The 19,358-nt window shown below is 34.4% G+C and overlaps 1 protein-coding gene and 1 pseudogene across 8 annotated transcripts in view; one reads left to right on the top strand and one right to left on the bottom strand.

The window, feature by feature from the left end:
* GRM8 (glutamate metabotropic receptor 8) overlaps positions 1–19,358 on the top strand; it is a 731,564-nt gene that overhangs the window by 248,536 nt on the left and 463,670 nt on the right. The window lies entirely within an intron of this gene.
* On the bottom strand, positions 15,720–16,230 carry LOC140608530 (ATP synthase F(0) complex subunit C2, mitochondrial pseudogene; annotated as a pseudogene).

Raw genomic sequence — 19,358 nt, 5'->3', positions numbered from 1 at the left:
GTGGAAATTATGTCTGGTCAAAGATTCACAGCCTGGCCTTAAGGAATTTAAAATAATATCATTATAACTATAAATGAGCTTACAGTTTTATTTTTTATTCTTAGTACTCCCACCATGCAAAGTCACATATTATCTGGAACAAAGGGAAAGCACAGCTTATGTATTTGGGGAATAGACGTTCTACTAACAGTGATCTAGCAGAAGAGATAATTATAGGTGGAAAATGATCCACAATTGTTTTGATGAGTAGAGTATGTTTAAGTGGGAAAGCAACAGGCACACTAAGTTGTTTCCCTGCTCTTGTGGAGCAGGGTGTAAATATTTATGGAATACAGACCTCTTTTAATCAGTAGCACAGTTGGGCCTCGGCAAATATGGAGTTCTATTTCAAATACTTCAAATTGGAGACAAGTATCAGGCAAAAATCACTGGCATTAGAATTCTCATATATCAGGTATAAGCAGATATTCTCAGGAATTCATGTACCTGATTTGTGATCAATACAAATGAATGATTTGTATCATTTCTCCTCCTCTCCTTTTTCTTTTGTAATGACTAAGTAACTAGGAAAATGATAAAATAGTATCTTGGCAAAACCACGGTCCCTTTCTTTTTTTCTTTCTATTAGTAATGATGCTATTATTTTTGTAAAAGCAAAATGTGGCAAAATGTGTTTTTTAAAAATCTCATGCACCCTTGCAATCTGCACATTTATTCTTTTCTTAATACAAGAGAAGTTTGTACTGTATCTGTGAATACTGTTCTGTTGCATTTACTGTGGTCTCTACCTTTTCTGCTTTCTATACATATTACTTTTCTTATAATTCATTTAGTGTCTATATTTTTTCTTTGCATTCACTGTGATTTTCTCAAATGTTTCCTCTAGTCAGTAATTCAGTTTACAACTTTGTCTATTTAGTTCTTTGATCTTAATAATTTATTTATTATTTTATTAAGTGTTATTTTGACCCTTACTTTGTTTCCTTGCTTCTGCAATCTTTCTTTTTGTTTCATTTTGTTGTTTCATCATCCGGTTCTTGAGCTTGTTTAATTGAATTCATATTAAAATAATTTATAGTATAAAGTACTCAGTGAATTTTCTTAAAACTCTTTCATAAAAATTAAGAACCACTAATAAAAAAAGGTGCTCTTCTTGTAATTGCAATTGTTGATTGGATTAGCCTACTTTGAATACCTTTTAGGTCTTTAAAAGGATTTACTGAGGATTTAAATAAATTGTTTAAAATGAACTAAATAGTTAATTAGCTTGGGCTTTTATAAAGAAAAATCTATAAATAAATGTCATACAGATATAATTACATGGTCTTCTGGGATTAACTGTCAATATCACTCATTAAGACATTGGTAGAATCCTTAACCAAGGGAAGCTAAGAGGGTATTTCTGGCTGGTTGTGGCTGATCCTCTTCTGTTATCCTCTCAGTTCCCTTGCATTGACTGATCCTCTCCTATGTCCCATGCTAAACCATACAAGCTTATGTTAGCTTGGTCACTTTTAAGACCAACACCAGATATAATTGTGAAAAATTGTCAGTCTTTCCACCATTGTTTAAAGTTCAGACTTTGATATCAGCTCAATTTCTGTAGTTTAGTTATCTGTTCTATTTGACACTATATAGTTACACATGATAGGGATTGCTCCCAAGAGTTGCAGTACCTTTCCAATGTATAGGTTGCAAGATTTCTTGTCACAAAATGTCTTCCCTTTCCTTACTGTTGTGGAAGAGGTTTAAAAGCTTTCTTTGTGTGGGTGGGAAGGGACTAATTTTCCATCTGGATGCCACCTGTAAGAGTTCACACCTTTTCTCAGAAGAAATTTAATCTATAACAGCAAGCTATTTCTTGTTCTTTTAAGCAAAATGAATCTCCATCTCTAGGAGTTAAGTGTAAAGATTCTTTATGAGTTGTTTTCCTAGGATGTTATTTTTATAGAATCAATGCCACTTGTATTTAAAATTTGTTTAACAAGAAAAGTCAACAATCAGTTATAAATTTCCCCATACTCGTGAGGGACAGTTTTAAGGAAGTATATAGTGGTGAAATTGAATTTGATTATGTATTTGCTTATTATCTAGCCTGTCTGTCAACTCACTCCAAGCTAATTAGAGGACTAAAAAGTTAAATATCTATGACATAGCAATGAAACAGTGAATCCATTAGAGCAATATTTTTCAAACCATGTTTGAAGGCTATCTGTGCTAGAATCACCAGGGAAGTGTTAGAAGACATATCCTTGGACCCTAATTCCAGGCCTATTGTAGACCTCTGAGGATTTGGGTTAAGATCATGAAGTATTTGGGAACAATAGTATTAATATTAATAGTATTAGAAGTTGTATGTAAGATAATCAGAAAAAATAAGCTTTATTAAAAAATTTAGAAAAGCTTCAGGATGAATTTATATCTGCACAAAGAACAATGTATAAACTACCACATTAATTATGCTTTCAATGTTTTAAAATCACTTCTGGTTAAAACCCAAGGTTTTTGAACAAATTCCTATGGGACTATCTTATAGAAGGGATTGAGAATTAGAAGGCTATCCTGTTTAGGGAAGCAATGAAAATTACAAAGATGAACAAACATCTTATCACCCACCGATCAAATTGCTAAAGAATATATAGTTTCTGGGCAGAGCTGTCCACAGTAGAGGTTTCCTGAGTCCTGTCTCAAGTACCCACTGCCAAGAATAGCTGTCTTTGTTCAGGAGGAAGATACTGCATGGACATTCTCCTGGCTCTTAAGTTGCTTATCTGGGATAAGTACACTGATGGTGGAAAAAAAAAATGTGGACATTTCCCAGCTGGGCATGAGGGAGAGATTGCCCCTGGTGCTGCCAGTGACTCAGAATTCTGTTTATCCTCAAACTGAATTTACACCTACACTTCACCTTACCTGTGGGTGTGCTTGGCTGTGTTGCTTTGACAATCCATTTTGTCACAGCCACAGCAAGTACATGATAGGGATTTAGTAACGGTTGTAGGGATTTATTTCCACTTCTCAGACCTTTATTGAGGTATGGTTTACATTTAATAAAATGTACCCATTCTAAGTATAGAATTGGATGAGTTTTGACAAGTGAATACATTTGTGTAACTACCACCACAGTCAAGACATAGAATACTTCCATCACCCAAAAACATTCCCTCATGTCATTTTGCTGTCAGCTCTATCTCCTACCATCCATGGCCCTGGGCCACCACTGATCAGTTTATCTGTCATTATAGATTTGTTTTGCTTGTTTTAGAATTCCATATAAATGGAATGATACAGTATGCATATCTTCTTTTGCTCAGTAAAGTATTTTTGAAATTGATCCGTGTCATTGCATATATCAATGGTAAAATAGCCATTTTTTTTTCTTTATTGCCTATTTCTTTTTACTACTGAGTAGTATTCCATTGAATGTATGCATCACAGTTCGGTTATCTGTTCCTTTGTTGATGGGTAGTTAGGTTGTTTTCCAGAGCTTTGGCTACTATGACTAAATTGGCTGTGGGTATTTTTGTAGGAAAGGGTTTAATCACTCTTGGGATTGTCAGGTCATATGATATACGTTTTACTTTATAAGATTCTGCCTTACAAAGCCATTGAACCATTTTGCTTTGACACTAGCATGGTGTGAGATTTCCACTTGCTCTAGTATTTTTACTTTTAGCTATTGTAGTGGGTTTGTAATGATATTTTACTATGGTTTAAATTTGCACTTTCCTGTTAACTAGTGTAGTTGTGCATTCTTTGGTTACTTAGTGGCCATTTATGCATCTTCTTTTACAAAGTGTGTTCAAATCACTTGACAATTTTTATTTTTTTTATTTTTTTATTTTTTTAAAGATTTATTTATTTATTTATGATAGAGAGAGAGAGAGAGAGGCAGAGACACAGGAGGAGGGAGAAGCAGACTCCATGCCGGGAGCCCGACGTGGGACTCGATCCCAGGACTCCAGGACCGCGCCCTGGGCCAAAGGCAGGTGCTAAACTGCTGAGCCACCCAGGGATCCCCCACTTGACAATTTTTTAAAAAATTTTTATTTATTTATGATAGTCACACACACAGAGAGAGAGAGAGAGGCGGAGACATAGGCAGAGGGAGAAGCAGGCTCCATGCACCAGGAGCCCGATGTGGGATTTGATCCCGGGTCTCCAGGATCACACCCTGGGCCAAAGGCAGGCGCTAAACCGCTGCGCCACCCAGGGATCCCTTGACAATTTTTAAAATGAGTTTTTGTCTTCTTGTTAAGTTGTAGGTTATTAAATTCTGGGTATAAGTTCTTATATTCATACACACCCCTGACACCACTTTATATATATATATATATATATATATATATATATATATATATATATATATATATATATATATATATATATGTGAGTGCATATATATATGTGTGTATATACTTAGAAATAATAAAATAAAAAATATATACAAATATAAATAATATATATATATATTTCATCCCAGTTCCCCCTGATTTGTGGCTTTTCTTTTCATTTTCAAATGGAGCTTTTGAAGATCAGATTTTAATTTTAGTGTAGTTCACTTTTGGAGTTTTGCAAGTTGTTCTCTTTAGGAGACTTTTAGTTTTACATTTAGGTCTATGATCCATGTTGAGTTAATTTTGTGTATAATGTGAGGAAAGATCAAAGTTCATTTATTCACGTGCATATCCAAATGTTCTACATCATTCATTGAAAAAATTCCTTTCTCTGTTGAATTACCTTGGCACTTCATTGAAAGTTAATTGATCAAATATGACTCTATTTCTGGACATTTTGTTCTCTTCCACTGTTCATATATCCACCTTTACAGCAATATTACACTGTCTTAAATATTGGAGCATTATTGTGAGTCTTCAGTCAGATAATAAAAGTTCTTCAACTTATATTAAGTTCTTCAAAGTGGTTCTAGTTATTCTAGGTGTTTTATATTTTTATGTATATTTTATAATCAATATATAGGTTTCTATGGAAAAGCTTCCTAGGGTTTTTTTGGAAGTAGTTTTTTTTTGTAGTAAAATATATATAACAAATTTTGCCATTTTGCCCATTTTTAAATATACAATTCAATGGCATTAATTACATTTACAATGTTGTATAGCCATCACCAGTATTTCCACAAATTTCCAGCACCCCAAATAAAAACTTTGTACCCATTAAGCAGTAATATCCAGTATTCCCCAGCCCCTGGTAATCTCTCTCTCTCTCTCTCTCTCTCTCTCTTTTAAAAGATTTTATTTATTTGTTCATGAGAGATGCAGAGAGATAGGCAGGGAAACAGGCAGAGGCAGAAGCAGGCTCCTTGCTGGAAGCCTGATGCAGGACTTGATCCAAGGACCCTGGGACCATGACCTGAGCTGAAGGCAGATGCTCAACCACTGAGCCACCCAGGTGCCCCCCTGGTAATCTCTTACCTACTTTCTGTCTCTATGAATTTGTCTATTCTAAATATTCCATATAAATGTAATCATACCATATTTGTCCTTTTCTGTCTGGTGTATTTCATTTAGCAATAATGTTTTCAAGATTCATTCATCTTGTAGCATGTGTCAGAATGCCATTCCTTTTTATGGCTGAATAATATTCCATTGTATGTATATACCATATTTTGTTCATCCATTCATCTGTTGAGGGACACATGAGTTGTTTCTACCTTTTGGCTATGCTTAATAATGCTGCACTAAACATTGGGATATATGTATCTGAATCCTTGCTTTCAATTATTTTAGGTATATATCTAGGAGTGGAATTTCTGGGCCATATGGGCCTGCTGGGAATTCAATTGAGATTATGCTGAATTTGTAGAATAATTTGGAGTGAATTGCTATCTTAATCTTAAAAACATTGAGTCCTCTAATCTAGGAAAATGGTATATATCAGTCTTAGCTTGGGCTGTCATTACAAAATATCATAGATTAGATGGCTTACAAAAGAAATTAATTTTCTTACAGTTTCAGAGGCTGGGAAGTTCAAAGTCAAGGTGCTAGTAGAGTAGATTTCATGGTAAGGCTCTTTCTCTCATGACTTGGAGGCAGCCACCATCTTGCTGTGTGCTTACATGACCTCCTCTTTGTGTATGGAGAGAGAGAAACAAGCTCTCTTATGTCCTTTCTTTTAGGGCACTTATTTCATCATGAGGGTCCCACACTCATGATTTCATATAACTTTTCTGCCTCCCAAAGTTCCCATCTTAAAATACTATCACATTGGGAATTTGGGATTACAGATATGAATTTTAGTGGAGTACAATTCAGTCCTCAGCAATATCTACATCTAAATCTTGTTTAATTTTCCTCAGTAATATTTTGTGGTTTTAAGAGTACTACCCATACACACATTTTAAATTTATTCCTTATATGTTATGGATTTTGGTGCTATTATAAATGTATTTTCTGTTTCATTTTCAATTGTTTGTTGCTTCTATATAAAAATACAAATGGCTTTTGTCTATTGATCTTGCATCCTGTAACCTTACTCAATTAACTTATTTGTTCTAGTGGCTTTTTTTTTTTTTAAGATTCTTAAGCTATTCTATATACCCAATCAGTTTGTTTGTGAGTATTTGCTTTGATTTTCCCTTTCCTTTCTGTTTGCCTTATTTTCCTTTCCCCCCTGTGCTCTATTGCACTGGCCAAGACCTCCTGTACAATCAATCTTCAATGGAACTGACGTGAGTAGATATCCTTGCCTTGTTCACCAGTCTTATGGAAAGAGCATGCAATCTTCTACTAGTAAGTGTGATATTAGCTGTAGGGCATTTGATTTGCATTTTTATATTTGTAGCTAATATGATCAGCTTATTGGCTACATAGGCCTTTTCCTCACCCAGATTCTGGAATCGGTGATTATGGTAGCTTCAGGCTCCTTAACTTTGTTTCAATTAGGGAAGCTCTTACTTATGTATTTTGTATATTGAGCTCCTGCATAATATTTTATTTTCAAGGTTCCATGGCTAAAAATAAGTTTAAAATTACTGGCATAATGCCATGCTATTGACTTTTATTGAAGTTCAAAGCAGCCACTGAACCTCATTGATGAAAATACTGTGTATTATGAAACTCAATTTTCCTTGAAGAAAGGCCCAAAAGATAAACTCTTACTGGAATTTAGTACCAAGACCACACTTAGAATTAGTATATGAAAATATCATAGATCTGCTTTGTAAAGTACTGAGAATTGCTTAATCGATTGTATTTTCATTTTTGCCTTAGTCTTATGGAAGCTCAGAGCTAAATTTTGTGTATAATCAAATGATTTTTATATTTACATTATCTTTCCCAGTGCTTTGATGTGTTTTGATTTATTTTAACAATCTTAATCTATTTATGTCTTTTGTTGTAGGTCAACTCAAATCCTCTTAGAAAGGATTTCAAAGTATAAATAATTATCTCTTTTTGAATTAACAAAAAATCCAGTTCATAAAAGGACCTACCTTTTAAATATTTAATTGGAATAAATACCTACCTTTAAGAGGCTTAATGGAAAGCTATAAATGGAAAGTCTCTAGGCTTGGGAACATAGTCTTTTATTGGCTTTGGAAGATAAGCTTCCAAAGAAACAGCTGGAATGGTGTTCATGGTGAAGTGAAGCTAAAATGGTTATGATTTAAAACAAAACAAAGCAAAAACCTGAGACCTGCTGTTTTCTTCTGTAATTCAAGAGGCATGGTTGAATGTCCTGAAAATAACTGAATAATGAAACACTAAAGATTCACAATGCCTTGGGTATCTGAGTGATGTGGTAAGACATAGTTGTGGGGAAATTGCAGGCCATTTCAGTCTATCCTTGTGCTGAAGAAAATAGTTTACTTTTCTGTGACAATAATTAGAACAATACAAAAATTTAAATTATAGTAATTATTGATATTTGTACCACCTACTGTAATCACACATGAGCATATTTGTGCATTTTAATGCTAATTATAGATGTCTTGACCTAAGAGAGAGATAGAGTGAGAATTGCTTTATAAAGAATTCTCTGCCACCCTAAGCACTTAATTTTTATATGTAATTATTTGGGGGAAATGAAGTAAGCTTTACTTTAAAAACATTCCTAAGTGTGTATATTTTAGTATTAAAGTATGCCTTTAATGTTTGAAAGTAATACCATGTGCCAAGTTCAATCCAATTACTTTACATGTATATTTCATATTTCTTACCATAATTTGCAATAATTCTGTGGGAACAATTGCACTTATGCCCTATTATAGGTGAGAAACTGAGCTTAGAGAAGTTTAGTAAATTGCCAAGGGTCATAGTTAGTAAAAGGTAAAACCAGGATTTAAACCATTACTGTGTTTGGAAGGAATTTAGCTGTAAAAGTAGCTTACACAAACAAAACCTTTTTTTTTTTTCTTACAAGCTATCTGAGGGTAGGAGTTTGCTGGCATTGGTTTAGTTGCTTAATGATGCTATTTTATCCTCTGTTTCACTATCATTGGTAAGTTGACTTTTCATTTTTATACTTTTTGCTTCATAAAATGTACAATGCAGGCCCAGGCATCATATATTCAGGGCAAGAGAAAGGGAGAAGTGACAATGCCAGCCAAAGCTGTGTCACCTGGGAAGTCTTGGCTCCAAGAGAAACAGGGAAAGTAAGCTTTAGTGTTCCCCGCTACAGAAGAAGGTGGCTGGGACCTCAGAATGCATCTTTGGTTGGTCAAATTACAGTTTTTGAAACAATGAATATTACATGATGCCAATGCTGTCAGGTTAGAGCTAGTGGAATTTGATTATATATAAATTTTAAAGAGATAAAGAAGAGTATTTCACTTCTACTGAAAGTTTTAATTCAATTTTCCAGAAGAGGCTTTTGGTATACTTTTCTCTGCCTTTTGTCTCCTATTTTTGTGGTACCATATTATTGTTTCTAAACATATTATTGGAGTAGATTCAATAGTGTATATCCTGCCAGAGTGTATGAGGGTAGCAAGAAAGAGGTGGGAACCTGGCCCCTATTCTGGCTTACAATTTATTTATTTAAAAAATATATATTTCATTTTTAAGAATTAATTTGAACTTATTTAAATATAGCAAGTTTTTTTTAAGTTTTTATTTTCAAATAAGTTAATGTACAGTGTTATATTAGTTTCAGGTATATGATATAGTGATTCAACAATTTCATATGTCACTCAGTGCTCATCATAAGTGCACTACTTAAGCTCCATCACCTGTTTCACCCATCCCCTCACTCGCCTCTTCTCTGGTAACCATCCATTTGTTCTCTATAGTTAAGAGTCTGTTTCTTGGTTTCTCTCTCTCTCTCTTTTTTTCCTTGCTCATTTGTTTCTTAAATTCCACATATGAGTTAAGTTATATGGTATTTGCTTTTCTCTGATTGATTTATTTAGCTTAGCATTACACTCTCTAGCTCCATCCATGTCTTTGGAAATAACAAGATTTCATACTTTTTTATGGCAGAATAATATTCCAAGACAGATAGATGATAGATAGATAGATAGATAGATAGATAGATAGATAGATAGATCGACCTCCCATCTTTGTCCATTCATCAGTCAATGGGCACTTGGGCTGCTTCCATATCTTGGAGGTTGTAAATAATGCTGCTATAGACATAGGTGTATGCATCCATTTGAATTAGTGTTTTTGATTTCTTTGAATAAATACCCAGTAGTGTGGGTAGAAGTACTACCTAGAGTAGTTCTATTTTTAGTTTTTTGAGGCTGAATGGTTGCAACAGTTTGCATTCCCACCAACAGTGCAAGAGAGTTCCTTTTTTCTACATCCTTGCCAATGCCTGTTATTTCTTGTGTTTTTTATTTTAGCCATTCTGATGTGTGTGAGGTGATATCACATTGTAGTTTTCATTTGCATTTTCCTGATGATAAGTGATGATGAGCATCTTTTCATGTGTCTGTAGGACGTCTGTATGTCCTCCTTGGAGAAATGTCTGTTCATGTTGTCTACTCATTTTTAAATTGAATTATTTGCTTTTGGATATTGAGTTGTATCAGTTCTTTATAACTTTTGGACAATAACCCTTTATTAGATATTTTATTTGTAAATATCTTCTCCCATTCTATAGATTGCCTCCTAGTTTTGTTGATTGTTTCCTTCGCTGTGCAGAAGCTTTTTATTTTGATATAGTCCCAATAGTTTATTTTTGCTTTTGTTTCCCTTGCCTCAGGGGACTATCTAGAGAAAAGTTGCTATAGCTGATGTCAGAGAAATTACTACCTGTGCTCTTTTTGGGATTTTTATGATTTCAGGTCTTACATTTAGGTCTTTAATGCTGGTTTACAATTGAGTGGAGAGAGAAGGCAAACATGTATTATAGTAGAAAGAGTACTACAACATGACTAGAGGTGCAGATTTCATATTATGATATTATCAAAGGCATAAAAAGGGTATAAGCTTGGATAAGTATGTATTGTTAATAGAATTTATGATGGTAACAAAAAAGCAGAGTAATAATTTATCATTTTGTTACCTCTAACTTACTATCAGAATAGCCTAAACAATAACAAAAAAGTAAAAACCAAAACAAAACAGAGCCAGAAAAGATAAATACCATATGATTTCACTCAGATGTAGAATTTAAGAAACAAAACCAATGAACAAAGAAAGAGAGAGAGACAAAGAAAGAGACTCTTAACTATAGAGAACAAACTAACGGTTACTGGAAGGGAGGTGGTGAGGGAATGGGTGAAATAGGTGATGAGGATTAGGGAGTGCACTTGTCATGAAGAACACTGAGTGATATATGAAATTGTTGAATCACTATATTGTGTACCTGAAACTAATATAACACTGTACATTATACTGGAATTAAAATGACTTAATAAATTAAAAGTTTGTAAAAAGTTAATGAGGAAAAGTTAATACAGTTAAGGAAATCTCACTAAAATTAATAGCTGTTAGTAAGGTTATAGTTTGTGTTGGTTAATTACCCTGGTTAGCTTTATATTATTTTGCCTTAAGGGCCTCAATATGATCTCTTCATTTAGGAAGGGTTAATATTATTAGGGTAGTGACCAAATACCCATCTTCATGTCTGGTACCTCTGGAAATTTTTATAAATGGAATATAGTTTTATATGTTACAGAGAGTTTGCATGGGGTCATTCATTCATTCTAACAATCGTAGATTGATGCACAGTCCATGCTAGGAAATATTTCCAGCCCCAGAGCTACAGAGCTCATGATTCTTTTCTTCAGGGGCCTACGATTTAGGAGGAAGATGTCTTCCAATGCCCATTCTGCTCCCTAATTTTATGAACCTATGGCCAACATTATGCAAAACTTAATTTGACTATTACAGTGAATCGCCTGCTTAATTTAGGCAAAAAATGTAAAATGAGCAGTTAATCAGACACTCAAACTGCATGTTTAAACTGACATATAACTATATATGTTCCTGCCACTATATAAAATATAGACTTATTTATGGTAACTATAATTCTTCCTTCCCATGCATATTAAGAATTTACTGACTAATGCTGTTAAACTGGACCAAAAGATCTGGAAATTACTAACTCACTTAAAAAATACAGTTTTATTGTCAGAAGGACTCATATAAGTATACCTAGAAAGAGTACCTAGCACATCATAGGTACATAATTAATAATTTGTTGAGTAAATGTTACTGAATGAAAGGAAATACATCATTGTTTCTCTGTAGAACTGTATTTTCCAAGAGTTGGTAGGACTTTTCTAAAAATTCATCCACTTATAAAGAGGTAGACATTTTAGAAAAGTTATAGTTTGTGTTGGTTAATAAGTTTAGTTGGGTTCAAATTATAGTGCCTTAAGAGCTTCTATAGCAACTTTCCTGGAAATACTTAAAGTGGTATGCGAAAGGCTTCTTGTGGTGCATCGAAATCCTCTGTTAAACTGACAAGTTGTTTTGATGTCCTTTGGACAAAATGACATAATGTCATTTCTTGTGGAGAGAAATGTGCTAGCTGGCAATTGTATCCTTGCTGCAAGGTTTTGATGGAAGTGTTTTGTTATAGTAGCTTGGTATATATTCTTTGACTTTTAGTTTAAACAGCTCAGTGCAGCTGTGTTGGCAGTTCTTCAAATGAAGGACTTTAGTGTCTTTTAAGTTTGAAACACCCCAAATTTTGAAAGCTCTGTGATAAGACAAGGGTGAACCACCCATTAACTTATTTTTCTGTATTATCGTTTCCTTTAAATCATAAGCCTATTTCCACATACTTGGTAATTTAAAAATTGGTAGAGATAAGAAATTTATTTATTATAGGTATCATAACTTGATAAGAAATCAATTTAACTCTTTGGCTGCTTTATCAGCTCAAGGTCCATGTTGGAGCTGCAACTGTGAATGAGACCAACTTCTTACCCTTAAAGAACTTAATATTTAATATGCAGAAATCATGGTAGGTGCTGCCACAGGACCAGGCACAGAGCTGGGTGGGTGCACAGGAGGAAACCACCCAAGCCAAGGGGCAGGCCATCAAGGAGACCTTTAGTGTCTGTGTGGCAGCAGCCAGGAAATGATTTCATATATCAAAGAGGAAGTTTTTTCCCCACGTAATTAAAAGCTATAATACCCTTCTAGTGAAGCTAGATTTCAAATGTAGAAATAATTTTGAATATGAAGGGCAGAGCCCTTCAGAGCTCAGACTGGAGCCTAGTTTCTAGATTCAAATTCTGACTTTGCCATTTACTAGCTCTAGGCACTTAAGCAAGACACTTAATTTCTCTTATGCTGCAGTTTCTCACTTGTAAAATGGGGATGATGACACTAACTCAATGTTAAATGATATTTAATGTTTATAAAAGGATTAGAACAGTGCCTGGCATAGCAAGTACTGTATGTGTTTGTTAAATATTGTCATAGAGATACAAAAGCATTTAAGCACAGTTAAGGATTTGACTGTGACCTGTGATATAACATATGTCTTCTGTGCTCTTCCAAGTCAATACAATTAATTCTAGTGAGCTGAAGCTCCTGTAAAATGGTATTGGGAAATGGGTTAAACATTGATTTGCTATGATCTAGTCTTATTTAGGTAAATTGTTTATGTTTAATAATTTATATTGTGTATATATGTATGTGTATTAATAATTTTGAACATTTTTCAAGAGATCTGAATAAGAAATATAAAAGTCTACATAGCTTCTTAAAGTCTAATACATTTATGACAGCAGAAACAGTAATTATTATGCAGAAAAAAGTGAAAACATGAGTTTTAGTAATTTTAAATATCAATTAACTTGTATCATTGTTTTAAGAACATACTGCAACTTTAAGACTTAATTCAACTGCAATTATATATGATAGAAAGATAAGAAAAACTTCCTTTTCTTTGATTGCTAGAGCAGATTATGATAATAATAAATGAGACTTTTTTGTACATTTAATCCTCATAAAAAGGAAATAGATTTTTAAAAAAAGATTTTATTTATTTATTCATGAGAGACACAGAGAGGCAGAGACATAGACAAAGGGAGAAGCAGGCTCCCTGAGAGGAGCCCAATGTGGGACTCAATCCCAGGACCCTGGGATCACAACCTAAGCCAAAGGTAGACGCTCAACCACTGAGCCACCCAGGTGCCCCAGAAATAGATATTTTTGAAAAGTAGGTAGAGCATTCTAAGAAAGAACCTTTCAATACTTTTAATTACTAATAAAGCCAAATCATAGTTTTGCTCTTTAGAAATTTAACACACCTAGAAGATAAATATTTACTTTGAGATCACAATAAAGTGATGAACTTAAATATATGACATGAAACCATAAAACTTCTAGAAGAAAACAGATGATAAACTCCTTGAAATTGGTCATGGCAGTCATCTTTTTGGACCTGACTCCAAAAGCAGAAAGAGCAAACATAAACAAATAGGACTACATCAAATGAGGAAACTTCTGCACAGCAAAGAAAATCATCAACAAAATGGAAAGCCAGCTTACTGAATTGGAGAAAATATTTTCAAATCAAATATCTGATGAGGGGTTAACATTCCAAAATATATAAAGAACTCCTATAACTCTATGACAAAAAGACAAACAATCCAATTAGAAAATGGCAAAGGACCACTATAGATCTTTTCCAAAGTAGACATACAGATGTCCAACAGGCATGTGAAAAGATGTACTACATCACTAATCATAAGAGAAATACAAATCAAAATAACAATGAGATAACCTCATGCTTGTTACATGACTATTATCAAAAAGACGAGATATAAGAGATGTTGGCAAGGATGTGGTTTAAAGGCTGTTTTTGTGCACTGCTGGTAGAAATGTAAATTGGTGCAGCTACAATGGAAAACAGTATGGAAGTTTCTAAAAAAATAAAAGAAGAACTACCATATGATCCAGCAATTCTACTAGGTAGTTACCCAAAGAAGATGGAAACACTAATTTGAAAATATATATACACCCTTATATTCATTGCAGCATTATTTACAATAGCCAAGATACGGAAAAACCCAAGCGTCCACCAATAGATGAATGGATAAAGAAGATGTCATACTTTTTTATACAATGGAATACTACTGAGCCATAAAAAGAAGGAAATCTTGCTGTTTGCAACAACATGGATGGACCTTGTTGAATGAAATAGATCAGAGAAAGAAATTATATATTATTTAACTTATATATGCAATCTAAAAAAGAACACAAATGGGAAAACAAAACAGAACTAATCTCACAGATACAGTGATCAGAACAGTGGTTGCTAGAGGGAAGGGAATGGTCAAAATGGGTGGCGGTAGTCTATAGGTACAAACTTCAAATTATAAAATAAGCAAATTGTGGGAATGTAGTATTCAACCCAGTGACTGTAGTCAATATTACTGTCATGCATTTTTGAAAATTACCAAAAGAAAAAATTCCTAAAAATTCTTATTACAAGAAAAATATTTTTAATAACTTTATAACTTTATGTGGTAATAGATGGTAGGTAGACTTACTGTGGTATTCATTTCCCAGGGTATACAAATATTGTATACCTGAAACTAATACAGTGCTATATGTCAATTGCATCTCTTTTTAAAGAGCTTGATTTTTTTTAATCATCCTGGCCAATGGGGAAATTATCAATCACCAGTAGGTTCTTAGGTTAAAGGCTGAGATGATTTTAGTTTGTGGATGTTGATCCAAAATTTGCCTGCAGAAAGCCATTTAGTGACTTACTCAAGCTATTGAGCTTGGGACCCTATGGAAAAGCCATACTGTGGACTTCATGTGGGTGGCAAGGAAATGGGAAAGTTATATTAAATTGGCAAAATAATGCTGAAATAGTTTGCTTGTGCTTCTTAAAACTCCCATTTGTATCAGTGAACTCAGCAAATTATCTTTAAAAGATTCCCCCCCTTGTGTGTGTGTGTGTGTGTGTGTGTGTGTGTGTGTGTGTTGCAGGAGAAGAGTTTGTGGAAACTGGGAGGAAGATGATTAGGAAAGTTTTAACTAGATAAAAGGAGGAGACATGGGCAAGGATATAACATATCATAGGAGCTAAGTGGTATATCAGCCTGAAAAATCTAAGATCATTTTTAGAGATTAAATAGGTTATATTATAATTCCTACTCCTAAATGAAGCACTCACTTTAATGACAAAATCATTCCTTTTTAGCCTTATCTTTTCAAAGCAGTAAGTTCATTAAAAATAAACTTGATCCTATAGCTAATAGGGAGCCAGGGTAGATTTTTGGTCAGGGTAATAACAGATCATTATTTTTGTTATTCATACAGTATTTATTTGTTTTTCTTCTACTGAATCCTGAACCAACTATGTTTCCCAGGCTGCTTGGGGAGGTATAGGGAAAGCAACATAAATGAGAGATGTGAAAGAAAGAAATATGGGAGGAGGAGATGGCTTTTCCACATGGCAAAGAGGATGAGAAAGGCCACCATCAGGCAAAAGACCCCCATGGCTTCCAAAATGTCATAGGAGATAAACTGTTGCTTCAGAGAAGGGTTCTGGGCATAACCAATGATGATGTTCCCAAACACAGTCCCAATCCCAGCCCCAGAGCCAACCACCCCAGTGAGTTTGGCGGCTGGGTCAATGTTCCTTGAAATGGTGCCATTTTGGGAGCTGCTAATGGGAATAAGTGAAGTCAGAGGAGGTGGCTGCCAGGCTACTGAGGCACTCATCTGTCAGTGTTGGTCCTTTTAGCACCACTGCAGAGAGTGGTAGTCTCAGCAGCAGGGAGGTGATCCCAAACAGGGAGGGGATGGAGATAAACTTGTTGTGGGCATACATTTTCATGGTGTGTAGAGAAGATAGAGAGGGGAAATCTTAGACTCTTATGATTAACCATGATTTAGTGGCATGATTAATCGAAAGGAAGAGAAATTGAGACATTAAACCTTTTTGGGAAGTTGTTTCAGTAAATCAGGTATGAGTAATGACCATTTAGAATATATGGCCCACTAGGAATAGAAGAGAAATATGAATTGAAGAGGCATTCTGAATATCCAATGACAAGATTTAAGAAGCTAGGGTAGAGTCTTCCAAGAGGGGATGTCTAGTAGTGTCTTGTATATTTGGGAATATAAATAATTAAAGTTGTCACACCTATAAATGTGGTAATTGAAACTATAAAGCCTATAGAACTCTTTGTGAGGAATCAAGGGCACAGGCAAGAATTAAGCTGTGTGCAGAAATTCTAAAGAAAAAAGGCTAAAAATCACTCTAGAGTAACTAAATCCTAAAACCGTCAGTGTTTACCATCTGAAGTACACCAAGAGAAAGGCTGACCACTATAGAGATGGACTCATTTGAAACAAAAACATCTTGTTACTTTGAGGTTAAAGTATATAAGGGAAATATAGTAGCATTGAATTCACAAAAATAATCTTTTCTATTAGCTATTTGCTTGTTTATTGTTGGTCTTCCTCTAGAGCATAATAAGCTCTGTGAGAGGAGGTACTATGTCTCTTTGTTCATGATTATATATCAAGCTGCTAGGAAAGGAATTGATAAATATTTGTTGAATGAACAAATGGGTAAACAGTTGCACACTCAGATCTTTAGTGGAAGATAAAGTCTGCCTAACCCTAAAACCAAGGTTTGCCCAAGTCAAGAACAAAATGGATCCTAGAGCAGTGCTGTCCAATAGAGTGTGATAAAATGTTCTATACAGGAGCCACTGGCCCCACATGTGGCTGTTGAGTACTTGAATTTGTAACCAGCACAACTAAGGAACTGAATTTTAAATACTATTTAATTTTAGTTAACTTAATGTGTTAAGTGAACAGTGGCGACTGTTTTAGACAGCACAGGTATATAGAAAGACTTTACCAGTTAGGAAAACCTGCCTGCTCTGGGTAGATGTAATCTGTGCCAGAACAGAGGCTTTATATATTATATTGGGATATAATCAGACTGAGAGGATTAGCTGTTGGGTTGTTTTTATTATTCTTTTTTTTTAGCACAAGGGACAAGAGGAGTCTGCCAAGCTCATATGAAGTCTAGGCCAGTTCACCAGGGAAGTAGACCAAAGGAGTGTTTGAGGCCAAAGCCCTAGTTAATAATAAGGTTGTATTTACTCTGAACGTCTTTATGAACATAACTGTTAGGGAACTTGCTGTGTATGGAAGAGGCTTCTGTAGATGACTAGAAAGAATTCAGGATTTAGGGATTTTGGTTACCTTTCTTTATGCCATGATAAACATTAATTGCATTTGATTATTAAAAGAGGGAGAAAAACTCTTAACTTAGAAAACAAACTGAGGGTTGCTAGAGGGGGCTAGTGGGCTAATTGGGTGATGGCCATTAAGGAGGGCACCTGATGTGATGAGCGCTAGGTGTTATATGCAACTGATAAATTATTGAACACTATATCTAAAACTAATGATGTACTAGAAGTTGGCTAGTTGAATTTAAAATAAAAAAATAAATTAAAAAAAGATGGGGTAGGCCTATATAATAATAGACTCAAAACACACAGGCACCCAAGAACTCATAGAATTGAAAAGCAACATTTTTGAATATGAAAGTACAGCAAATGATAAAAAAACATATATTTAAAAATATTTGTTAAATTAGAGAAATATTTATCATACTACATTTATCTAATATTTATTTATATTAGATTTTGGAATGTTCTAAAATGGTAAGCTTTTATCAGGCTTACCTGGTTAGTTACAGCTAGCATAGCAAATATTAGAATTATGCTGATTTCCTTGAGCTTCCTGTGACTAGGCTTTGGGAGGAGGTGGAATTTGTTCAGGAGTAATTTTGCCTTGTACTCAGAATTCACCCATAATAATACATATCAATATCATATTTTGAACTGTGTGTAGGAGCAGATGTTTGGCATGTTTTCAGGCTACTTTTGGGAATAGTTTCTGTTGAAGAAAGCAAAATACACTTCAGATCCATTCACATAATTTATGAAAGTGAATAGGGATTTCTCATAAAGGAAGAATGCTGGACAGACTATTATATTTAGCAAGATAAAGTGTGCTGTGTGCAAATTCCCAAAGTCAGCCAGTATAGCAGAGGACAAACAGATATTAATACATTCCAGGGGAAGGAGATTAGTTCTCTAGAGAGCAAACATGCAACAAAATAGAAGATTCTCTTGGGGTTTTCTGAACACTTAGATCATCTTCCTGAGACTAACCATTTGTTTTCATTGTTTTTATAAGAGAAAATCTTTTGCAAGAGCCTACTTTACACCAAAGAAAAATGTTTAAATATTGGAATCTTAAGGTTGGGAGGGACTTTCAAAGATTAGTCCCCACCTATTTTATGCTTGAATTACTGTTGCAAAAGCTGTGCCAAGGATCTTCCAGTCAGGGCTTTAATATATCCTGGAGAAAGTGGTTAGTAGCTCTATCCTTTAAGAACTGAGCCATTTCATCTTTGGAGAACTCTTGACACTGAATTACTTTAACAGAATCTAATTCTGCTGCTTTATGCCTTCCATTCATTTGTCCTCCTTGTAACAAATTTTATGATGATCTCTCTATTCTCACCCAAGACATTGAGTAAAATGTTACAACAAATGGAACCTAGGACAGAATCCTCCTATGATGCTGACACCTAGAACCAGATTGATATGGTTCCATTAATTACCACCCTCTGGATATAGCTGTTGAAACTGTTTGTGACTAATATGCCTTCTTATTCATGCACTCAGCTTATTTACTTACCTTCTAATTTTTTTCCCATTAAAGTTTTTAGGGCATTTGAACATGATTATCAGATCTCCAAGGCTAAATGTGCCTGATTCCTTCAAGAATTTCTTGAATATTAATTGATTTGTTGATTTGACTGTTTGTATGTCTCAGATTACCCCTGAATGTATCCAATTTGTCTATATTTATACCTCAGTACTTTGAGGCTGGTCTTGGCAGCACAGAAACAAATGGAGCTTTTGATACTCTTCATATAGA

The sequence above is a fragment of the Canis lupus genome, chromosome 18, assembly GCF_048164855.1.
Source record: "Canis lupus baileyi chromosome 18, mCanLup2.hap1, whole genome shotgun sequence".
Taxonomy (NCBI): Eukaryota; Metazoa; Chordata; class Mammalia; order Carnivora; family Canidae; genus Canis; species Canis lupus.
Note: the sequence above shows the minus strand (reverse complement) of the source record. Positions and strands in the feature narration are given on the sequence as shown.